Here is a 6755-nt window from a genome sequence, read left to right on the forward strand (position 1 = left end):
GGAGAAGTCACTGGCAGTTTTCAGGAATGAGAGAACACTCAGATTTGAGAAAGAAAGACTTTATAAGGAGCCCAGGAGCTGCCTGGTGAGAGCCATTTACCCAGCAGAAAAACAACCAATTCCTAGGAGAGAACTCCATACAGCCGTGTCCTGCTAACCATTTATGCTCCAGACCACTGATTATGGAGGGCAATTTCTTTTCAGTCTAACTTCTCTTCTTTCCCCAAAAGAGAATCCTGGAGATTGATTATGATTATAGTTCTCATTTAAGAGCAATTTTACCCCTGTACAACTTACAAGACAGCAACTCAGCAAAAAAAGCATATGAAAACGTGCTCCATATCATATGTCATCAGGGAAATGAAATTAAGACAATGAGATATCACTACACACCTGTCAGAAACACCAAAATCCTTGACACTGACATCAAATCCTGGTGAGGATTTGGAGCAACAGGAACTCCCATTCATTGTTGGTGGGAATGCAAATTGGTACAGCCACTTTAGAAGACAGTTTGGTGGTTTCTTACAAAAGTAAACATACTCATACCACACAATCCAGCAGTTGTACTCCTTAGTAGGAACCCAAAAGAGTTGAAAACCTATGTCTACACAAAGATTACACATGGATGTTTAAAGCAGCTTTATTCATAATTGCCAAAACTTGGAAACAACCAAGAGGCCCTTCAGTAGGTGAATGGATAAATAAACTGATATATGGAAACAATGGAATATTTTCAGTGCTAAAAAGAAATTAGCTGCTAAGCCATGAAAAAACATGAAGAAAACCTAAATGCATATTTACTTAGTGAAAGAAGTCAGTCAGAGGGGAGAGGGGAGGGGAGGATAAATTACTCTAACTGTATGATTCCAACTATATGACATTCTGGAAAAGCTGAACTATTGGAGATAATAAAAAGATCAGTGATTACCAGGGTTTGGGGATAGAAAGGAATTAATAGGTGGAGCATTGAGGATTTTTAGGACAGTGAAAATACTCTGTATGATACTATAATGTTGGATACATGTCATTATACATTTGTCCATAACCATAGACTACAAAACACCGAGTGAACCCCAATGTAAACTATGGACTTCGGGTGATAATGATGTATCAATGTAGATTCATCAGTTGGAACAAATGAAGGACTCTGTTGGGGGGTGGGTGATAATGAAGAGGATACACATGTGTAGGGGCAAGAAATATATGGGAAATCTCTGTACCTTCCTCTCAATTTGCTGTGAACCTAAAATTTTCTAAAGAATAAAGCCTATTTTTTTAAAGAAGAAAACTAAAGAGGACTACAAAACTTTGAGTCCCTTGTGTGTCCCTTGCTAGCTTACAAAGGCACTAGGCTGTTCTGATAACTGGCCTGAAACTGACACCAGTGTAGTTATCTTTGTGGTGGAGATATTAACCATGTTTGACAGACAGCCTCTATCAAAACTGTGAAAACACATAAGTGGCTTTCAGCCTTTGTCCACTTAATACAGTTTTCGACAATTTGTGATGAACTGAGAGGGTTGGTAAGTTTTAAGAACACTAATTAATCAAACACGCTTCTTGGCATAAAAGGGTATGCCAAGTGGACATTACCTTGCAAAGACGTCTGCTATATGGAAGAAGAGGATGAGGTAACTATTTCCATTAGAGTTACTGCAGAGCAGAGACCTTACTTATACTGTTTAATGTTTTTCCCTTTGTCACAAGATTCTAGATCCCCAGGAAAGTCTGGAAAGACACGTTTCTTTTCAGGAATTCATCAAGAACCTGATAAAATATGCTGTTATTTTGGATATCTTCTGGACTAATAGAAGCATTGTTTTCCTCCAGAAAGCGCTTCAGCAGATGGGGGAGACATTTTCACAGCCCTGGATAAGTTTGCCAGGAAATGTTTGAGAAGCTTCCAAGGTATAGAAGCAAAAGGAGATGGCCAGGCTGTTATAGGGATATAAATGGGAAAATCCTGCTGGCCATGCTAAGGATTCCAATCTGAAGAGTGCTGGTCCATGAGCAGGGCTGCAGGAGATGGTACACAGTTAGCAGAACCTCAGGCTCTTCTTGAGCACAAACCCAAGGGATTTAAATTATTCATCAGCCCAGGTCTAATAATCAGTGGATACACAAAGGGTAAAATGACCAGTGTCCCTTCTGACGGGGAGAGTGTCTTTTCTAATTGACCTGTCCCAGGGCTTGAATACTTTGAATAACTTCTCTGCACTCACCTACCCATTTAGAGTTCTATCCTGAAAGCACTGTCTTTCTACTCTTTCTGCTTCAACTCTACTGAACACATCTTCAATTCCCTGAATATGACATGCTTTTCTCGTTCTCCTCTGAGCCTTGTCTCATTCTGTCCTGCAAGGCAGTATTAAGGCGTTTACTTGTACCAAAATTCTGCCTCAAATGCAACTCAAAAGAGATTTTATTTTGTATTGACACAAAATTTATTTATTTACTTATTTATTTACTTGATATTCAGATTTCCTTTTAATTTGAAAATTAACTGTAAGTTTAGTCACATGAAAAAGGTATTATTGAATATTAAAAGAAGCACTTTCTGAAGTTACTATTTTTTTCTTTTTTTAATTTATTTTTATTGGAGTATGGTTGCTTTACAATATTGTGTTACTTTCTGCTCTACAGCAAAGCAAATCAGTTATACATATACATATATCCACTCTTTTTTAGATATCCTTTCCATTTAGGTGACCACAGAGCACTGAGTGGAGTTCCCTGTGCTATACAGTCAGTTCTCATTAGTTATCTATTTTATACATAGTAGTGTATATATGTCAATCCCAATCTCCCAATTCATCCCACCTCCCCTTCTGCCTTGGTAACCATAAGTTTGTTCTCTATATCTGTGACTCTACCTTTGCTTTGCAAATAAGTTCATCTGTACCATTTTTCTAGATTCCACATATAAGCAATATTATACAATATTTGTTTTTCTCTTTCTGACTTACTTCAGTCTGTATGACAAGGTCTAGGTCTATCCATGTCTCTGTAAATGGCACTAATTTGTTCCTTTTTATAGCTAAGTAATATTCCATTATATATATGTACCACATCTTTTTATCCACTCCTCTGTTGATGGACATTTAGGTTGCTTCCATGTCCTGGCTATTGTAAATAGTGTTGCAGTGAACATCGGGGTGCATGCATCCTTTCGAATTATGGTTTTCTCTGGATATATGCCTAGGAGTGGAATTGCTGGGTCATACAGTAGCTCTATTTTTAGAAAAGGAAACAATAGCCAAAAACTAAAATCTAACAGTTTTGCTTGTTCTTCTTTCTCTAGTTGCTTTAGGTGTAAGGATAGGTTGTTTATTTGAGATTTTTCTTGTTTCTTAAGGTAGGATTGTATAAACTTCTCTTTTAGAACTGCTTTTGCCGCATCCCATAGCTTTTGGATTTTACAGTTTTCATTGTCATTTGTCTCTAGGTTTTTTTTATTTCCTCTTTTGTTTCTTCAGTGATACATTGTTTATTTAGTAACATATTGTTTAGCTTCCATGTGTTTGTGTTTTTTACAATTTTTTTCCTGTAATTGATTTCTAATCTCATAGCATGGTGGTCAGAAATGATGCTTGATATGATTTCAGTTTTCTTAAATTTACCGAGGCTTGATTTGTGACCAAAGATGTGATCTATCCTGGAGAATGTTCCATATATACTTGAGAAGAAAGTGTATTCTGATGCTTTCAAATGGAATGTCCTATAAATATCAATTAAGTCTATCTGATCTAATGTGTCATTTAAGGCTTGTGTTTCCTTATTAATTTTCTGTCTGGATATCTATCCACTGACGTAAGTGGGGTGTTAAAGTCCCCCACTATTATTGTGTTACTCTTGATTTCCCCTTTTATGGCTGTTAGCATTTGCCTTATGTATTCAGGTGCTCCTATGTTGGATGCATATATATTTACAATTGTTATGTCTTCTTCTTGGATTGATCCCTTGATCATTATGTAGTGTCTTTCCTTGTCTCTTGTAATAGTCTTTATTTTAAAGTCTCTTTTGTCTGATATGAGTATTGCTACTCTAGCTTTCTTTTGATTTCCATTTGCATGGAATATCTTTTTCCATCCTGTCACTTTCAGTCTGTATGAATCCCTAGGTCTGAAGTCGGTCTCCTGTAGACAGCATATATACGGGTCTTGTTTTTGTATCCATTCAACCAGCCTGTGTCTTTTGGTTGGAGCATTTAATCCATTTACATTTAAGGTAATTATCAATATGTATGTTCCTATTGCCATTTTCTTAATTGTTTGGGGCTTGCTTTTGTAGGTCTTTTTCTTGTCTTGTGTTTCCTGCCTAGAGAAGTTCCTTCAGCATTTGTTGTAAAGCTGGTTTGGTGGTGCTTTATTCTCTTAGCTTTTGCTTGTCTGTAAAGCTTTTGATTTCTCTGTCAAATCTGAATGAGATCCTTGCTGGGTAATCTTGGTTGTAGGTTTTTCCCTTTCATTCTTTTAAATATATCATGCCACTCCCTTCTGGCCTGCTGAGTTTCTGCTGAAAAATCAGCCGATAACGTTATGGGGATTCCCTTGTATGTTATTTGTTGTTTTTCCCTTGCTGCTTTTAATATTTTTTCTTTCTATTTAATTTTTGTTAGTTTGATTAATATGAGTCTCGGTGCATTTCTCCTTGAGTTTATCCTGTATGGGACTCTCCACGCTTCCTGGGCTTGGGTGACTTCCTGTCCCATGTTAGGGAAGTTTTCAACTATAATCTCTTCAAATATTTTCTGACTCTTTCTCTTTCTCTTCTTCTTCTGGGACCCCTATAATTTGAATGTTGGTAAGTTTAATGTTGTCCCAGAGGTCTCTGAGACTGTCCCCATTTCTCTTCCTTCTTTTTTCTTTATCATGTTCCAAGTGTCCTTGCCCCCATGGTGAGGCACAGCCAAACTCCGCCTCCCCAGGAAGCCCTCCAAGACCTCTAGGTAGGTCTCTGGACCCACTGTGGGGGCAGCTCAGACTCTGACCTGGCCCAACTCCCACGTGTACGTGCCCCCAAAGTCCATAGCTGTTAAAGCTAGACTGGTCTCAGTTGAAGCACTTCTTGTGCATTCAGATATTCCACAGAAGCTGGGTTTACCAAGCCGATCACAGGGGATTAGTCCACGGCTTGTGCAGCTGCACAGAGAGATTTCAGTTCCTTTTCCTTAGTCGCACAGCCCTTGGGGGTCAGCTTTTTTTGGCCTCATCAGTGCATGTGGGCCACCCTCAGGCTTCTGTTCCCTGCCCAGGCAAGATGGGATGAAGGCATCGACTGACTGGGGCACATTTGCTCACTTAGGTGGGAGCAGCAAGAGGCAGCAACCGAATGGGATGTGTGTGCTTGGTCAGGCGGGAGAGGGATAAGGGGGCCATGACTGAGGTATATGCGCTTGCCCCGATGGGATCCCCCTCTAGTGCCTGCAGAGGCAGGGGCTGGCAGGAGGCTGCGACAGACGGGTGTGCTCGCTCTGGTGGGAGCCCCTCCCAATGCCCATGGAGGCAGGGGCTGGCGTGTGGCAGAGAGTCCGCAATGGTGGCCCTGCTCCTTGTGCACCACTCAACAATGGTGCCTCACTTCCAAGGCAAACTGCCCCTCTTCCAGGAGCATTACCAGCTGTGGAGCTCCTCACTCCCACCCCCTCAGGCTGTCTCTGCACAGTTGAGCTCCTCACTCCCATCCCTTCAGTCCTCTCCATGCAGTCAACATCAGTCCTTTCCCCGGGTCCGCTCTCCTAACCCCACACTTCAGCACCCAGCGCACACCAGCATTGGTGAACACCCATCTCAGGCTGGGGCACCCAGGGCTGTGGCACAGACCGTTCGTGCAAATCTAGCTCTGTCCTGCCTGCCACAGCCAGCTGCTTCATTTTCTTCCACTAGTCCCTGAAGCCCCCGCCTTCTATTTCAGCATATCTCACCACCAGTGAGGGGGCCTTCCCAGGTGCGGTAAGCTCTCCTCTCCTTCAGCTCCTCGCCAGGGGTGTGGGTCCCATCCTATTTCCTCTTTTCTTTTTCTTCCCTTTCTCTCCTTCATCCTACCTGGTTACACTGAGATCTTTTCTTGTCCTTTTAGGTGTCCGAGGTCCTCTGCTAGTGCTCAGCAGGTGCTCTGTGCGAATTGATCCACTTGTAGATGTATTCTTGAGGTACTTGTGGGGAGAGGTGAACCCCAGGTCCTTCTATTCTGCCATCTTGACCTCGACTCGCCAACATAAAATTTACATTTGTGTTAAAATAGCTTTTTTTCCTAGATGCTCTGATTTCAAACTTGAAGATAAATTAATGGAGGCTGAATATTGTGGGTTTTTAAAAAATTTTGCTTTGATTTGGTTTTGTTTGGGGTTTGTTTCTTAGCTCTCCTGCTTCGCGGTGCCCTAATATTGTGCTCAGCCTGCCTATGGGATAAAACACCACAGCTGTTGCCTATGTCTGCAACATTTCTTCAACCTTCTATCATCTCCTCTCCTCACCTCTCTCTACCCCCTACTCTCCTGCTCTCACCCCTAACTCCCTTGGGGAAAATCCTCATTTCCTAAAATCTTGTTTTAACAATTATATTTGGTTAGCCTCCCTTGATCACATGGGGCTAGGTTGTGCCAACACCTATGTGATCTACATCAGTGCTTCTTAAATGTGAGTGTCACATGACTCTCTTAAGTATCTTGCAAAAATGCAGATTTTGATTCAGCTGATACTCTGCATTTCTAACAAGCTTCCAGGTGATGCCAATACTATTGTTACCAGCCA

Source organism: Balaenoptera borealis (genome assembly GCF_965194805.1).
Source record: "Balaenoptera borealis genome assembly, chromosome: 11".
Lineage (NCBI taxonomy): Eukaryota > Metazoa > Chordata > Mammalia > Artiodactyla > Balaenopteridae > Balaenoptera > Balaenoptera borealis.